This window comes from Lathyrus oleraceus, chromosome 6 (assembly GCF_024323335.1).
Source record: "Lathyrus oleraceus cultivar Zhongwan6 chromosome 6, CAAS_Psat_ZW6_1.0, whole genome shotgun sequence".
In the NCBI taxonomy this organism is placed as follows: Eukaryota; Viridiplantae; Streptophyta; class Magnoliopsida; order Fabales; family Fabaceae; genus Lathyrus; species Lathyrus oleraceus.
This window is the reverse complement of record NC_066584.1, coordinates 225,045,935-225,065,703: the sequence shown is the minus strand read 5'-3', so window position 1 is coordinate 225,065,703 and position 19,769 is coordinate 225,045,935. Positions and strand designations below refer to the sequence as shown.

The 19,769-nt window shown below is 38.8% G+C and overlaps 1 pseudogene; it reads left to right on the top strand.

Annotated features, from left to right (window-relative positions):
- Positions 1–2,710: 2,710 nt before the first annotated feature.
- Positions 2,711–2,810, top strand: LOC127099048 (uncharacterized; annotated as a pseudogene).
- The last annotated feature ends 16,959 nt before the right edge of the window (positions 2,811–19,769 follow it).

Here is a 19,769-nt window from a genome sequence, read left to right as displayed (position 1 = left end):
TACTTCAATTCCTCTGTTCGAGATGATGTGTCCTAAAACAATTCCTTCTTGTACCATAAAGTGGCACTTTTCCCAATTAAGTACTAAGTTTACTTTTACACATCGCTCAAGAACTCTTTCCAGGTTTTCAAGGCATTCTTCGAAACTTTGTCCGTATACAGAAAAGTCATCCATAAATACTTCCATGATGTTTTCGAGAAAGTCGGCGAAAATCGCCATCATGCATCTTTGAAAAGTTACAGGGGCATTACACAGACCAAACGGCATTCGTCTATAAGCGAAGGTACCAAAAGGGCATGTGAACGTTGTCTTTTCTTGGTCATCAGGGTGAATTGGTATTTGAAAGAAGCCTGAATAACCGTCTAGATAACAGAAATATGAATGTTTTGCTAATCGTTCTAACATTTGGTCAATGAATGGTAAAGGGAAATGATCTTTTCGGGTTTCTTTGTTTAGTTTCCTATAATCAATGCACATTCTCCATCCCGATTCGATTCGTTTAGTTATAGTTTCCCCTTTTTCGTTTTCAATAACGGTTATGCCTCCTTTCTTTGGTACAACGTGTACAGGACTAACCCATTTGCTATCAGATATAGGATATATAATACCTGCTTCCAATAACTTGGTTATTTCTTTCTTTACTACCTCACTCAGGATCGGGTTTAGTCTTCTCTGGTGTTCCCTAGAGGTTTTACAGTCTTCTTCTAACATGATGCGGTGCATACAAATAGAAGGGCTTATTCCTTTAAGATCGGTGATGTGGTATCCTAGTGCGGTTGGATATTTCCTTAAGATATATAAGAGTTTTTCTGTTTCGAGTCTTCCTAGATCTGCATTAACTATCACAGGTCGTTCAAGTTCTAAGTCTAGGAATTCATATCTCAGATTTTTGGGAAGTGTTTTCAAATCAGGGGTTGGTTTGTTAAGACATTGCGTAGGGTCCGGTGTTATTGCTAAGCATTGTTTAGATTTGTCCTCTAAAAGATAGTCTGATGATTTGTCTTCTCCTGACTCTGCTTCTTTTATGCATTCATCGATGATATCCATGAAGTAACATGTATCTTCTATTGCAGGTGCTTTCAAGAATTGGGAAAGAATGAATTCAATTTTCTCTTCACCTACTTCGAAGGTGAGTCGTCCTCATTTTACGTCTATGATTGCACCGGCAGTTGCTAAGAATGGTCTTCCTAGTATAATGGGTGTAATATCATCTTCTCTAATGTCCATAATTGTAAAGTCGGTGGGAATGTAAAACTGACCTATGCGTACGGGAACGTTTTCAAGGATTCCTACAGGATATTTGATGGAACGATCTGCTAGTTGCACAGACATTTTGGTTGGTCTTAATTCTCCCATTTCCAATTTCTTACATATGGATAAAGGCATAACGCTAATTCCGGCTCCTAAATCGCATAAGGCTTTGTCGATGACAAATTTTCCTATGTGACAGGGTATAGAGAAACTACCCGGATCCTTGAGTTTAGGTGGCATGTTTTGGATTATAGCGCTACATTCGGCAGGGAGTGTAACGGTTTCGCTATCCTCAAGTTTCCTCTTATTAGAAAGAATTTCTTTTAAGAATTTAGCATATGAGGGCATCTGCGTAATAGCTTCGGTGAACGGAATTGTAACGTTTAATTGTTTAAGGAGATCAACAAATTTTCTAAATTGGCTCGCATCTTTGGTTTTAACAAGCCTTTGAGGGTAAGGTATAGGTGGTTTGTAAGGTGGTGGAGGTACATAAGGTTCCTTCTTTTCTAGGGTTTCCTTATTTCTCTCTTCCTTTTCCTTAGGTTCACTTTCCTCAGTTGATTTCTTAGGGTTTTGGTTTTCTATCCTTGGATCAGACGGTCCTTCCACTTCCGTTCCACTTCTTAATATAATTGCATGAGCTTGGCTTCTCAGATTAGGTTGGGGCTGTCCAGGGAATGTACCAGTTGGGGCAGCAGTAGGTGCTTGTTGTTGAGCTACTTGAGATATTTGTGTTTCCAGCATTTTGTTATGGGTAGCCAAGGCATCTACTTTGCTTGCTAGTTGTTTAAGTTGTTCGCCAGTATGTATGTTCTGGTTTAAGAAATCTTTATTGGTTTGTTGTTGGGAAGCTATAAAGTTTTCCATCATGATTTCCAAGTTGGATTTTCTAGGGGTATTATTGTTAGGTATGGATGGATTCGGTTTCTGATATCCCGGAGGTATAGATGGGGCTTGATTTGGAGACTGTCCAGGTGCGTATAAAGCATTATTACTCTTATATGAAAAGTTTGGATGGTTCTTCCAATTTGGGTTATAGGTATTCGAATAGGGGCTTCCTTGAGCATAGTTTACTTGCTCTGCTTGGATTCCAGTCAAGAGTTGACATTCCGCAGGAGTGTGGCCTTGGATTCCACAGACCTCGCAATTCTGAGTTATAGCAACCACGGCGGCTGGAGGTGATACGTTTAAACTTTCAATTTTCTGGACCAAAGCATCCACTTTTGCATTAACGTGATCAAGGTTACTTATCTTGTACATGCCAGTTTTCGGTTGAGGTTTTTCCACCGTTGTTCGTTCGGTTCCCCACTGATAGTGGTTTTGGGCCATGCTCTCGATAAGCTGGTAAGCATCAGCATAAGGTTTGTTCATTAGTGCACCACCTGCAGCGGCGTCTATTGTTAACCTTGTATTGTATAAGAGGCCATTATAAAATGTGTGAATTACTAACCAGTCTTCCAAACCATGGTGTGGGCAAAGTCTCATCATGTCTTTGTATCTTTCCCATGCTTCGAAAAGAGACTCGTTGTCTTTCTGTTTAAATCCGTTTATCTGGGCTCTTAACATAGCTGTTTTGCTTGGCGGAAAATATCGGGCAAGAAAAACTTTCTTCAACTCGTTCCATGTGGTGACTGAGTTGGAAGGGAGAGATTGAAGCCATCTTCTAGCGCTGTCTCTTAATGAGAAAGGAAAAAGACGAAGTCGAATTGCCTCTGATGTGACACCATTAGCTTTAACAGTATCAGCGTATTGGACAAATACGGATAAATGAAGGTTTGGATCTTCGGTAGGATTTCCAGAGAATTGGTTCTGTTGCACAGCCTGCAACAGCGAAGGTTTGAGTTCGAAGTTGTTTGCTTCGATTGCGGGTGGAGCAATACTTGAATGCGGTTCATCTTGCGATGGAGCGGCGTAATCTCTAAGAGCACGAGCTGGTTCTGCCATCTCGGTTAAAGAAGGAAGATCTTTGAGATCAGGAAAGTCTATAGGAGGGAGATTGTTCGCAGCACGATATTCCCGAATTCGTCGTAAGACTCGGAGATATAGTTCGATATCGTTGATTCGTAAATAGAGCGGTTCGCCTTGTGAGCGAGTGCGTGGCATACAAATCAACGAAAAAAAGAATAGAAGAAAAAGAAACCTTAGTCTCTACAGCGTAACGGAAGAGTTACGATATCGATTAAATAAAAGTCCCCGGCAACGGCGCCAAAAACTTGATCGCTCGACTGTGTGAGTCGAGAATGGGATACAAACTGCAAGTGCACAGTTCTATCGCGTAGTTTTAAAAGATATCGATCCCACAGGGACTTATGAATCGATATACCGTTATCTAAGGTTACTACGTAAATCTAAGGTGAAAATGTTTGATTTTTGGGGAAAAACTAAGAGCTAAACTAAGATCTAGATTAAATATTAATAAAACGGATATCGGTATGTAGTTCGTCAGAACTAGGGAATCAAGTCTTTGTCGGTTTCTTGGTTTTAAAATAAATCGTTTCGGTTAACTTTATTGGTTAAAGGTTTTATCTCAAACTCTCGCTCTGTTGAATAAACCATGATTTTATATTAATGTAGCTGTCACTTATAATTAAGTCAAAAATCATATTTTGAAAACAATAAAGTTGCAGAAACTCTTTTTAAGAAAATACTGACCGTTTTAAACACCCTTATCTCAAACTCTCGCTCTGTTGACTTAGGTTATATAATCAAATCCAAATGCTTAACTCTCGTCTTCACATTCAATCTTTAAAAATACTTTTTGGAAAAGGTCAGAATTTAATTAACTCTAAAACTTGCTCTCGCCCTGATCTAGAATTAATGCCTAACTTACACTGTCCAGTTAAAACCTCAAACTCTCGCTCTATTGATTTTAACTTCTTTATGTCCTTTACTTTTGTAAAAAATCTTGTTATTAAACCTGTAAGTTGAGACCGTAAAAAGATTGATTTTAATTTTAAGTTTAGATAGACCGACTCAGTCTTGATCCCTTATTCTGCTTACTTTACATACCGATACCTAGGCGAATTAGCCAGACATGCTAAATAAACAAGAATACATATCATGCATAAACAGACTCATTCCAGGCAGATAATATAGATAAATAATAAAACAAAATATTAAATAATGATTAAAGAACCTGAATGCGTAATACAATAATCTTGAACACTCCACCACAAGCCGGTAGGATTTGTTCTTCGATTCTTCAATTAAACAATAAATTAAACCAAGGAAATAAAACTAGAATCTAACGTAAGGTTAGATCCGATAAAAAGTTGCACAATAGTTTCCGGTGTAGAAACTATTATGCGAAAAATATAAATGCCAAAAAGGGAAAGGTAAATTGCAAGGGAAAAAGAATGTAGAACTTGCAGAAGAAATAAATAAAATAAACAATGTTAAGTGCTGGAAAAGAAAAATAAGCAAAAGCGTGAAAAGAAAAATGGGCAGAGCTTCGGCAATCTGAGCGTGGAAAAACGGAGAGCTGGAACTTCCCAATTAGCTGCTATTTATACAGCTGCTGGTGTAACTGCTTTCCAAGGGTTTCCGTATGCGCGGTCTTTTCGTTCCGAGGGTTAAGCGTGCGTGGAAATAGCTTTCAACGTGGTCAGTTGAGTTCCTAGCGCCAAAAATATAGGGGAATGGTGTGACGTCCGTCACACCATGTGTGACGCTCGTCACAAGAGTGTGCTTAGTGTGACGCTCGTCACAACCTTTGTGACGCCCGTCACAGGCATAACGTGCGCTTTCTTTGGGCTGGGCTTTGTCTTTGTTATTTGTTTCCTTTTTATTCCTTTTTACACCTCCTTTTCTTCCCTTTTTTCACTTTTGCTTCAAAATGGATGCCTGACATAAATAGAAAGGAAAATACCGCATAATATCTGATAAAATGAGATAAATTAAAGTAAATGATAATATAATCTAATTGAATTAAGTCCTAAAATGTGATATAATTTCAAGTTATCACTCTTAACCACAGGGTTTTGCTCTCGCTCACCCGTTTCAATTAGAAAACATATTTTAAAAACCAATGTGATCCTAAACGATGCCTAAAGTGCTCTCGCTGCTTTTAGGATTGATGCCTAGTTTCCACTATCTGGTTCCTTCCTCACACTCTCGCGCTATCGGCTTGAACCTTAGTTTGTTCTTCACTCTCGTGTCAAAACAATGAAACATAGAATTGGAAACTAAAACCAAAACATAATTTAATCACAATTTTGCGCATATTGTTTCTACCGAGTCCCGTCGATAACGACGATCCTCATACGCCAGACTCAAGGATATTTAGCAAGATATTATTTTAATTAAAAACAACATGATCAAAACAACTAAACTTAAAAACAACATGACATGTAATGCAGTAAAGGCAATAACAAGTATAAACAATAAAGTAGTAAAAAACTGAAATTTAATAAAACGGAAACTTGAATTAAAATGAAAATATCGGCACACTTGCTCTTGATCCATGACTACAATACAAATAAAATGAAAACAAGTGTGACAATCCCTCGATGTGAGTTATTGTCACTTTTACAGGTAAATTTATGCCTAAGACTATGAAGCAAATTCGACAGAGCTTCCGCACAACTTGGATGCCTTTGAAACAGCCCAAGGAGTCCTATTTATAGAGCTCTCCCTTTGTAACTGCCTCTGGTCATGCCAACAAATTAGAAGGAAAATAAAGTGGAAAAACAATTGAGAAACTGCTCCCACGCAGAAAATTGCCCCTGCATGATAATGGCGAACACCATTAGGGTAATGGCGAACGCCATTGCCTTGGTCATTAAATGACATGGCATGCCTGGATAATGGCGAACCCCATATGCACACGGAGAACGCCATATCAGCAAAATGGGCAAAAGTCTTATTCTTTTGCTGCTCTTTTGCTCCATTTCCGATTTGCTTTCGAATCCGCAGTGAATCTAGCTAACAACTTCAAAACGAATAAAAATGAACTAAAAGGTGATAAAAATATTGAAGTAAATACGAATAACATGCGACATAAGCCTAAAAAGATGATACGATTTCTCGTTATCAAACTCCCCCACACTTAGACCGTTGCTTGTCCTTAAGCAATCACCCAACGCAAATGATAAACAATTAAGTACAGCGCCTGAGGCATAGGCACATCAAAACTCTAAAAAGTAGGAGGCTGCCAGGCTAGTGCTAAATAGATTGGTACTAGATATCGACAATAAGGATATCGTAATGACACATATTCGCATTACACAGACAAAAATTCCCCCTATGAAAAACCAATTTGAATCATGCCATTATAACTCGACCTACACTCTTTGTTCTTTTTCACCTCTTTTTCATTCTAGCGCAATCACGTTAAGCCCGTTATCCGTACACACTCATGGAAGGCGAACCTCTTAGTGACTATGATCTCGTTTTCAAAAAAACAAATTGCACTTACTTAACAAATTTGCTTAAGCATCAACTGAATTTTTAAGAGATTGTACCGTTGGGCTAAATGATCGGGTGAGGATCACCTAACTTAGAACGGATATATCTTATCACATTTTTTGTTTTTGTTTTAAGCCTGAGATCATACACTTATTTGCATCGACTTCCTTACTCAATGTGTGATTAAGATAGTGCTGACTGCTTAAATAAACTACTTAAGAGGCTACTTTAAAAACTTAGAATTTAAGGTCTCGGCATAATGGTTATTCAAATCAATGTCTCATACTTAGGGAGTTTAGGGTGTTAAGACGGTACCAATATTATTGAAACTTTCCCAAGTCTATTTAACAAAGCCTAAGATTGAGAAACAACTTATACTCTCGAGGTGTCATGCCATTGAATCTGAACAATTTTTTTTTATTGGGGGTCAAATCTAAGGGAATTTTCCAACAAGAGAAAAGAATATCATGCAGTATGACTCAACATCACATGTATGACTCGATCAAATACACAAACAACAAAGAAAATAACTTAAACTAAAAGAAACTAGCTAGAAAAATAGTAAAAAAAATGAAAAATAAAGCGGGAAAGCTCCTCCCTCCACACTTGAACCAAACATTGTCCCCAATGTTTCAGTGCAAGGTGGAAAAAGGGGTAGATAAAAACTGGTAGGTGGCTCATTGATATTGGTCATGGCCTCTATGACGTTCAATACCGCCTCTACCCTATACATGGTATGGTACGTGCTGCATATACTCCCTCATATCTGATACTTCCATGCGCACTATGTTCGTCTGCTCGGTGAGGTCACCCATGTTAAGCTCAATCCTTTCAACAAAGTCAAGCTGATTCTCTCTGATCTGATCAATAGTGATCATCATCTCCTCATGCTTCCTCTGTATACTCCTAAGTAGCACGTCACGCTCCGCATCAATATCATTCTAATGTCTAAGCTTACTCAGGATGTCATCAAGAGTTGTCCTCATAGTGGTGTAGTCGTACTCCTCGCGAGGCTGATATCCGGGTGAGGTACCTGCAAAAGAGTCAAGAAAAGCATGTGTGGTGTGTGCATGGGTACCAGTTAGGGGAGCATCTTACTCCATGCGACCAGGCCTAACATTATCATCAGGGTCAAGGGCATTAGCATAAAAAATACAGTTAGCGCTCAATCACACGTTAATGCGTGTGATGCAAGGCAAAGTAACTCCCCTCACCTTTCTGTTACTAATCATCAAATAATACTTACCTCCAGGTTTATTCTTAATAAGGCGCATGTTACGACAATAATCAAGATCTTTAAAAGGAGTCTCCAATGTCTCAAGTGTAGCCAACTTTGTGCTTAAGTCTAACGCAAGGGCTAGAGATGTAATCATCCCTCTAACACAAATAAGACCCCCTACCCTAACACTAGTAGACTAGAGGGATGCTAATAAGAAAGGTGTTGGGTTAACTTTTGTCGCAGATAGTGCATAGTAAATGAAGAAAAGATCCCTAGAATTTATGTTCCCAGTGTTTTCCCGACCAAAGATAGTGTTGGCCAAAATGTGGTGCAAGTACCTAATGACTGGGTTCTGGATAACAGTGGCTTTAAGACCTTCCCAATCAGTGGCGGTTTTTCCTGTGAGTTTTTGCCAAAATTCAAGAGCATTGGATTCCCATTCGCTCTTTAGAGGGGCTTGACATGTATATTCATCTCCATGAGGTAATGAAAATATATTGGTCATATGGTCTTGGCTAAAGGTGTAATCTCTATTGAACATCCTAAAATAAACAATGATTATGGTGCGTGATCCTCCTACAGGGGTGGCATATCTAAAAGAACTTATAAACTCATAGGTATTCCTAATGTATGTAGGGTTGGTTAAAGAACAGAAGTGAGACATACCTAGGTTATTAAGCATCCAATTAACATTGCCTGATATGCCTAAATCACGAAGAGTAGCGTTATCGGGATACCTTATTGCCAAGACATTCCTCTTGAAAAGCTTGTGATAACTACTCCTTTTATTTCCGCCTATGATACCTTATGCGAAAGTGATACCCATGTAATAAATCTCTCTTCTTGGCCTTTCTACCCTAAGAGGCATGGTGAATGAATGAGAATGAGAATGTTAGAAAGAAAGGGATATGTAGATTGTGAAGAGGTAAGAATGAGAAAAGATGGATCTTGAAAAAAATGGGTGGTTATAGGTTTTATAATGATTGGAAGGAAGTTGGATGGTTAAGGATTGAAGAATAGGAATAAATGGTGGTTAGAGTAGGAAGTTAATATATTTGAATGGGGGATTTTTGGAAAACGCACAAGAGGGAAACGAAAAAACGAAAAACCTTCTATTTTCCTGATATGGCAAACACCATTAGGGAAATGGAGAACACCACATGCCTGGAATGTAGGGATTTCAAAAAGAAGCTAATTGCAAACGCCACTAGTATAATGGCGAACTCCAAGTGCCTAAAATGCGTGTTTTTTTAACTTTAAGCCTAAAAACAATGAAGTTCTCTATTCTTAAGGCCATGATGCTGCTAGTTGAAAATAATTGTTGCAGAAAGCCTTAATCGGAAACATAAAAATGCACGAAACTAAAGGAACTTATGATAAAAAAATAAAAATAAACAACTGAAAGGGAAATCACATTAATTGAAATAGCAGTAACATATGTTCTTGTCGATATTTTGATGGTAAAGTAAACATAAACTGAAAAACAACAACAAAGGGAAAATACTGATGAAAAATAAACATTCTAAACTAGAAAACAGGGAAACAATGGTACATCCAACAATAATAGCCATCACGGCGTCTAATATTAGGCTCGGAGGAACGTCGCAAGGAATAAACTTGCTATAACATATGGTCGAACTACTCGTTAGCAGCGTCAAATATGAGGAGATCAAATCAAAGAGAAGTGAGTTCTCCTCTAATAAAATCAACTTCGGACTGTAGAGCATGGATAGCAGTGCCGAAATCAATTGGAGGATTAACACGATGAGCACCAGAGACGTGTGAAGCAGAATCAAGGAGATTGGCATTTCAGTTTTCATAAGGCTGGGGACTACCAGGTGGTGTGGGAAATTGACTTTGACCCTCCAAATTATAAAGCCAATTATCCTGGTTGTGAACATTTTTCTTCTCATGGTTAGGTAGTTTAAAGTTAAGGACCACTTGGTTATCAATTAATAGCTTAAATTATGTCAGTCCTAAATTAGCAATGATGCCACAGTTAAAGCAAAAGTCAGTAGCATGGGACGGATACCTCCAAAGGCATGTATGCAGTTAAGTGGGTATCTTAGGCCAATGGCATCAGCAATCATAGTAACTAACCCTCCAATGACAATAGTACCTTGGTTCTCTCTAGCAATTTTGTCTAAGTTCACTAACATAAAAGTAGCAGCATTCACGGGTCTACCTTGGGAGGCACAGTACATGATGAAAAACTCATCTCTAGAAATAGAGGTAATGTCTTCTTCCTTACCAAACAGAGTGTGGGATAGGATTTTGTGGAAGTAGCGAATAACAAAGTTGTGAATATTTTCGGAAAACATAATGTGTGGCTCAGGGTAGTAGTTTTCGGTTATGGTTCCCCAAAAATAGTCAAGGTCAATGTTGGTAAAGGCATCATCTGGAGTTATGGTAAAAGCATTTGGGCCATTAGGAAATCCTAAAAGGTTAGTCATCTCATGGTGGATGAAATGGTATTTGGTCCCAAAAAGTATAAAGGTAGCCAGGCCTCTGCCAAATCTAAATCCCCTGTTAGGATCATAGTAAAGGGAACTCAGAAACTCAAGGGTAAGCCTACGATACGGGCTAAACCTCTTCCTCATAGCAAAGTTGTCCCAACCTATCTGGTTAAGAAGGTACATCATACTGTCTCAGATTCCTAAGGTGGTCATGGTGAGTCAATCAAGATAAATAGATAATGCCATATCTCTCTGAGCAAAAACTTTGAAACGTCTCCTCTAAGCTTCATTCCTAAAGACAACCTCCATGTCATCAACATGATGCATTCTCCTAAGTTAGTATCGAGTTATCGTAAGCTACGTTAGCCTGAAAGTACATGAAGATTATGTTATTAGTTATTTGAACCGTATGTAGTGCTAAAAGAGATAATAATAGTAATAATAATAATAATAAAAATAAGAATAAAAGTTATAAAAAATAGAATATAGAAGTAACAACTATAATAAGTGAAAATAAAAAACTTAAGATCGTGGGTTGCCTCCCACGTAGCACTTTGTTTACTGTCGGGAGCTCAACATTAATTCAGAATGGGGCTATTCTTTCGAAAGAGCGGGAAACTCTTCTAATTTGTAACTCATGCAGAAATCCTTGTTTTTTATGCTTTGGTAACGCTTAAGTCGCTGCCCGTTTACGACGAATGTCTCATTGGATTTACCTCTTATTTCTACTGCTCCGCTTTGGAAAACTCTTATGACCTCAAAAGGGCCAGGTCATCTAGAACGTAGTTTGTCTGGAAATAATTTAAGTCGAGAATTAAAGAGAATGATTATGTCACCCTCGTTGAATTCTCACCTTGTTATTCGTTTATCATGCCACTGTTTGGTTCTTTCCTTGTAAATCCAAGCATTTTCATAGGCATCTAATCTAAGTTCTTCTAGTTCATGGATATCTAAGATTCTTTTCTCTCCTGTGGCTGTGTAATTCATGTTTAGGGTCTTAACGACCCAATAATATTTATGCTCGAGTTCTACAAGCAGGTGACATGATTTACCATAAACTAGTTTAAATGGAGTGGTTCATATCGGAGTTTTATAAGTTGTCCTATAAGCCCACATAGCTTCATGAAGTTTTACAGACCAATCTTTCCTAGAAGTTTCAACGGTTTTATCTAATATTTTCTTAATTTCTCTATTGGAAACCTCAACTTGCCCACTTGTTTGAGGATGGTATGGCATTGCTACTCGGTGCCAGACTCCATATTTGAGCAACAATCTTTCAAAGATGTTTGAAATGAAATGGGAGCCACCGTCGCTAATGACAATCCTCAGTACATCAAATCTAGGAAAAGTCACATTCTTGAAATGTGTGATGACTACTCGTGCATCATTAGTAGGAGAGGCTGCTGCCTCAATCCATTTCGATACGTAATCAACTGTAACGATTATGTATTTGTTACCAAAAGAAGATGGGAAAATGCCCATGAAGTCTATTCCCCAAACATCCAAGACTTCTACTTCTAAGATACCTTTCAGTGGCATCTCATCACGTATAGAGATATTTCCAGTGTGTTAACACCGGTCGTAGTTTATAATCACGGTGTGGACATATTTCCAAAGATTAGGCCAAAAGACACCAGATTGTAAGATCTTCACACAAGTCTTTGAGGTGTTTGCATGCCCTCCATAGGGTGTAGAGTGGCAATGAGATATGATATCATTTACTTCCGATTCAGGGACACATCGACGGAAAGTACCATTGTCGCCTCTCTGGAAGAGTAGGGGTTGTAACACCCCTTTTTCTACCCCAAATTATTTAGCATATAATCAGAGTAAATAATTACGCATATAAAGAAAAGGGCGTCACAATGACGTTTTCGAAATTTAAAACTTTCAAAAACCAACAATACACCTGGTCATTCAAAATAACACGTTTCACTTATCATGAATATTCAAGCAATATGCGTTCGCAGCGGAAAATAAAGAATACTCATGTATTTCATAAAAATGATCCATGTCCCATACCATGATCATCTCGAATTAAAATAAACAAGTAATGACATAAAGCATATCCAAATAAGATACGAGTTCAATACCACTAATCTACCCAGTTTTACATGACCAGAGCATTGACTCATTACCTAATCTCAAACTAAACACGGAAACTCTCCAGCTATTCTTGAGCGAGCTACCGTCCACATACTCCAGCAATACTACTCGGTAGTATCTGCACGATACCCATGAAAAGGTAACATTCAAACAGACAGGGTGAGAATTCCAAATCATTATGAAATAGCATAATAAGACACAATGAATTAAACACAATTTTAAGAATTCATCACACTTGGTATAATTATATCAATGATATTAACAGACAATTATTCCACATATTTCAAATGTACATCACACGTTCACATCAATACATGCATTCAAGGATCACATAACTATAGACGACTCCATGCAAGACAATGTGACTCCATGCATGTGGTACCTCAATGTGAACTCAAAGTTTCACCGCTTTCCGATTCAATATCTAGAATCCAAGCCACGCTTCCGATCCGGACAAGACCAAAGCCCTACGTCTATTTCCAATGAAGGATCACCGTTTAATACTACGCCTAATCCCAATTGGGGATTAACGTCTGCTACGTCTGTTTCCAATGAAGGATCACCGCTTAATACTACGCCTGATTCTAATTAAGAATCAACGTCTGCTCATGTGAACCCACAGTTTCACCACTTCCACAATGAAGTCAACCATGCTATGAATGAATGCACGCATACCAACACATATGCAATTAAGACCTTCTATACCGTCTTAACATCCCACATATCACCATGACTCACAATTGGTACATATACACATTCATCACAACTCATCAATTACGATTACATATACACATCCATAACCATAAATCATTCACAAAGCAGTACTGGTATACATACACATGCGTACAATATATTATTCACCAATATAGGCCAATCATCAAATATGTACACATAGATTTCGTCCCAAAATGCACACAACATTTAAATATCAATTTTTCACTTTTCAAACAGTGTTAACCGGTTAACGCCCTGGGTTAATCGGTTAACGCAAAACAGAATGCAATTCTTGGCAACTTTTAACAGTGTTAACCGGTTAACGCCCTGGGTTAACCGGTTAACGCAAGACAGAATGCAATTTTTCATAAACCGCAACAGTGTTAACCGGTTAACGCCCTGGGTTAACCGGTTAACGCAAAACAGAAAGCTGTTCCTGCGCTAACAACGAAACAGAATGCAGAATTCTCCGCATTTTTCATCGTTGGAGGACTTCCGGACCTCCGATTTCGATTCCGTAAAAAGCTACACGTTCAGGAAATTATAACTCATCCAAATATATATTCATTCACAGTTTTAGCATAATTTAATCATCACAATTCAAGAGTATTTATCAAACCTAATAATTCCAAAACCATGCCAATTAAGGATTTCAACCTAAAACATGTTCCTACCCATTGACCCAATCATACTAACCCATAATAATAAGTATTTCCCCCCTTACCTTGTAAATCTGATGAAAACCCTGACTCCTCTTTACTTTTCCTCTCCTCTTTCTCTATTGCTTTCAGTGCTCAAGTGAATTCCAATTCTCACTCTCTTCACCTCTTACTATTTATAATAGTATTCTAGTTGGGCTTAACTCATCTAATTTAATCACTAGGCCCAATCATACCTAATATTTAAATACCTCTATTTAAATTTAAATAATTAATCACTCACTATGCACACCAAGTTAATTAATTAATTCAATTATTTAATTATTTCTCATATCCACCAGATAATGAATTAATACACCAATTAATTAATTAACACTCCACATAATTAAATTAAAAATATAATCATAATAGTATAATAATTAAATACTAAAAAAATGGGTTGTTACAACTCTCCCCCACTTAAAAGATTTTCGTCCTCGAAAATTTACCTCAAACGAATAACTCCGGATATGATTCCCTCATCTTATCCTCGAGTTCCCACATAATATTTCCATTGGCGACTCCGCCCCATATTACTTTTACCAAAGCAATCTCCTTACCATGAAGCTTCTTCACTTCTCGATCTTCAATCCGCATAGGTGATGTATCAACCGTCAAATTATCCCGTACTTGCACATCATCTAATTGAACAACATGAGATGGATCCGCAATGTACTTCCTCAGTTGAGACACATGGAATACATCATGAAGATTAGAAAGTGATGGTGGTAATGTAATCCGATATGCCACTTCACCTATCCTCTCGGAAATCTGATAAGGACCAATGAAACGCGGCGTCAACTTACGCGACTTCAAAGCTCTACCAACACCTGTTATTGGCGTAACTCGAAGAAACAGATGCTCGTCTTTCTCAAACTCAAGAGCTTTCCTCCTCTTATCATGATAACTCTTTTGACGACTCTGAGAAGCCTTCATCTTCCCTTGAATCATCTTAATCTTATCTGTAGTCTCTTGAATTAACTCGGGTCCAACCACAGCACTCTCTCCCGATTCGTACCAACATAAAGGAGTTCTACACCTTCTGCCATAAAGAGCCTCAAAAGGTGCCATTCCAATACTTGAATGGAAACTGTTATTATATGTAAACTCGATTAAAGGTACGAAACCATCCCAATTTCCTCCTTGTTCCAAAACACAAGACCTCAAAAGATCTTCAAGTGACTGGATAGTCCTCTCCGTTTGACCATCAGTTTGCGGATGATATGCTGAACTCAAACGCAACTTCGTACCCAAAGCACTTTGCAAACCTTCCCAAAATCTCGAAGTGAACCTCGGGTCTCTATCCGAAACAATACTCGACGGTATACCATGCAAACACACAATCCTCTCGATGTACAACTTAGCAAGTCTCTCCATCGAATAATCCATTCTCATTGGAATAAAATGAGCACACTTCGTCATCCTGTCCACAACGACCCAAATCGCCTCACAATTACTCGATGTTCTTGGTAAGCCCGAAACAAAATCCATAGAGATACTATCCCACTCCCACTCGGGAATAGATAACGATTGCATCAAACCAGACGACTTTTGATGTTCAATCTTGGACTTTTGACAAGTCAAACATGAATACACAAATTCCGCTACATCCTTCTTCATACCTTGCCACCAAAACATCTTCCTCAAGTCTTGATACATCTTAGTGGCACCAGGATGAATACTCAGACCACTTGTATGCCCTTCCTCAAGAATCCTCTTTCTCAAATCCATAACATCCGGGACACACACTCGATCACGACACCTCATGATACCATTCTCATCAATCCGAAAGTCACCACCTTTACCTTGGTTAATCAATGTCATAACATCGACTAACTTCAAATCTGACTTCTGACCTTCTCTAATCTCGTCAAGAATGCCACACGTAAGCTTCAACATCCCAAGCTTAACACACGAAGGTGTCGCTTCACAAACCAAACTCAAATCTCTAAATTGCTCCAACAATTCAAACTCTCGCATCATCAACATAGACATATGCAATGACTTCCTACTCAATGCATCGGCTACAACATTCGCTTTCCCAGGATGATAATTCAAGCCAAAATCATAATCCTTTAAGAATTCTAACCATCTCCTTTGCCTCATATTCAATTCTTTTTGATCGAACAAGTACTTCAAACTCTTGTGATCATTAAACACATCAAACCTCGATCCAAACAAGTAATGTCTCCAAAGCTTCAACACAAACACAACGGCGGCCAACTCTAAATCATGCGTCGGATAATTCTTCTCATGAACCTTGAGTTGCCTTGAAGCATAAGCTACCACTTGCCCTTTTTGCATCAGAACACCTCCCAAACCCAACAAAGAAGCATCACAATACACAACGAAGGTTTCTAACGGATCCGGTAAAATCAAAATAGGAGCCGTAGTCAATCTTCTCTTAAGCTCTTGAAAATTCGCTTCACACTGCGAAGTCCAAATGAAAGCTTGACCCTTCCTAGTCAACTGCGTCAACGGTAACGACAACTTAGAAATCCCTCAATGAACTTCCTATAATAACCAGCCAAACCAAGGAAACTTCGAATCTCAGCAATAGACTTAGGAGCTTCCCACTGAGATACAACTTCGATCTTCGTAGGATCCACAGAAATCCCACCGCTCGAAATCACATGTCCAAGAAAACTTACTTCACTCAACCAAAATTCACATTTAGAGAGTTTAGCAAATAACTTCCTCTCTTTCAATACCGATAACACAACCTTCAAATGCTCTGCATGATCCTCTTCGCCCTTGGAATAAATCAATATATCATCGATGAACACAACTACAAACTTATCCAGATAATCATGAAAGATTCTATTCATATACTCCATAAATACACCAGGTGCATTCGTCACCCCAAAAGGCATCACGGAGTACTCGTAGTGACCGTACCTTGTCCTAAAAGCAGTCTTCTGAATATCCTCAGCCTTTACACGAATCTGATGATACCCAGACCTCAAATCAATTTTGTTAAACACACACGCTCCAACCAGCTGATCCATCAGATCGTCAATCCTCAGAAGTGGATACTTGTTCTTAATCGTCACTTTATTCAGTTGTCTATAATCAACACATAATCTCATAGAACCTTCTTTCTTCTTGACCAATAGCACAGGTGCACCCCACGGCGACACACTAGGACGAATAAACTTCTTCTCAAGTAAGTCTTCAAGTTGACTCTTCAACTCTTTCAACTCAGAAGCGGACATTCGATAGGGAGCCATCGATACAGGACTAGTTCCAGGAACTAAATCAATCGAAAACTCGACCTCTCGTTCCGGCGGTAAATCACTTATATCTTCCGGAAATACCTCCGCAAATTCACAAACTATTGGCAGTTCTTCGATCGTCCTCTTCTCCCGAATATCCAAAGTTGCCAACAATATAAACAACTCGGCACCATCTTGCACCGATTCATCAACTTGCTTAGCAGACACACACCAATCTTCCTTAGCATCAACCTCAAGAAAATTAACCGTCTTCTCGAAACAGTTGATATACACCCGATTAACTTTTAACCAATTCATACCCAAAATCACGTCTAGCTGCTCTAACGGAAGACAAACTAAATCGATTCCAAAATCCCTACCAAATATACTCAACGGACAATTCAGACACACATAGGAAGTAGAAACAGAACCCATAGCAGGTGTATCAATAATCATACTTCTACACATATCAGATAATATGAGATTCAGCCTCTTAGCACAATCCAAAGAAATGAAAGAATGTGTTGCACCGGTATCAATAATAGCAATCAAAGGTGTACCATTAATAAAGCACGTACCTTGGATTAGTCTATCATCGGTAATGGTCTCTGCACCAGACAATGCAAACACCTTCCCCCTCACTTGCTCCTTCTTCGGCTTATCACATTGCGAACTAATGTGACCTTTCTCACCACAGTTGAAACAAGTCACGTTCGAACCAACTCTGCACTGGCTTGCCCTGTGACCAATCCTGCCACAATTGAAACACTTCCCAGAATCTCTACTACATTCCGTAGCACGATGGCCTTCAGCACCACATTTGAAGCACTTAAGTGGAATAGAAGGTACTCCCCCACTTGGCTTCTTGCCAACACTAGGTTGTCTCCTCTTGTCATCATACGGTTTCCCTCGATCTTGGTTTTTCCCCTTCAGACTCTTGTTGGCAGAAGCACTCTCCCTACTATCCTCATCATAAATCCGACTTTTGTTAACCAACTCTGTAAAACGAGTAATCTGTTGGTAACCAATGGCCTTCTTGATATCATGTCTCAAGCCATTCACAAACTTCAAACATTTAGATCTCTCAGCATTAGCAGTATTGTAATGAGGACAATACTTGATAAGCTCCTGAAATCTAGCAGCATAATCAGCAACGGTACCATTTCCTTACTTCAACTCAAGGAACTCCACCTCTTTCTTCCCACGACAATCTTCTGGGAAATAGTTCTCCAAGAAGGTATCACGGAAAAGAGTCCAAGTAACTTCCATGTTGTCTTCTTCGAACCTCTGAAGAGTGTTATTCCACCAATCTTCAGCTTCCTTCTCAAGCATATGGGTACCAAACTGCACTTTCTGAGCATCCGTACAGTTCATGACTCTGAAGATCTTCTCAATTGCTTTCAGCCAAGCTTGAGCTTTCTCAGGTGCATGCTCACCCTCAAAGATAGGAGGATTGTTCCGCAGGAATCTCCCCAAAGCACGGAACTCATCATCATCTCCCTTTTGGTTACCGGCATTCGCATTCGCTTGATGGATCTGACCCATGGATTTCGCCAGCATCCTCAGCGCCTCAGCAATGGCATCGTCATTCCTGCCTGCAACCATTGTCTTGAACAACCCGAAACATCAAACAACCAGTATTGATCGTGTCAGATACACAAATCAAATACCACGGAAACCTACTACTATTGACCAACTGGTCGACCATGCTCTGATACCACTAATGTAACACCCCTTTTTCTACCCCAAATTATTTAGCATATAATCAGAGTAAATAATTACGCATATAAAGAAAAGGGCGTCACAATGACGTTTTCGAAATTTAAAACTTTCAAAAACCAACAATACACCTGGTCATTCAAAATAACACGTTTCACTCATCATGAATATTCAAGCAATATGCGTTCGCAGCGGAAAATAAAGAATACTCATGTATTTCATAAAAATGATCCATGTCCCATACCATGATCATCTCGAATTAAAATAAACAAGTAATGACATAAAGCCTATCCAAATAAGATACGAGTTCAATACCACTAATCTACCCAGTGTTACATGACCAGAGCATTGACTCATTACCTAATCTCAAACTAAACACGGAAACTCTCCAGCTATTCTTGAGCGAGCTACCGTCCATATACTCCAGCAATACTACTCGGTAGTATCTGCACGATACCCATGAAAAGGTAACATTCAAACAGAAAGGGTGAGAATTCCAAATCATTATGAAATAGCATAATAAGACACAATGAATTAAACACAATTTTAAGAATTCATCACACTTGGTATAATTATATCAATGATATTAACAGACAATTATTCCACATATTTCAAATGTACATCACACGTTCACATCAATACATGCATTCAAGGATCACATAACTATAGACGACTCCATGCAAGACAATGTGACTCCATGCATGTGGTACCTCAATATGAACTCAAAGTTTCACCGCTTTCCGATTCAATATCTAGAATCCAAGCCACGCTTCCGATCCGGACAAGACCAAAGCCCTACGTTTGTTTCTAATGAAGGATCACCGCTTAATACTACGCCTAATCCCAATTGAGGATTAACGTCTGCTACGTCTGTTTCCAATGAAGGATCACCGCTTAATACTACGCCTGATTCTAATTAAGAATCAACGTCTGCTCATGTGAACCCGCAGTTTCACCACTTCCACAATGAAGTCAACCATGCTAT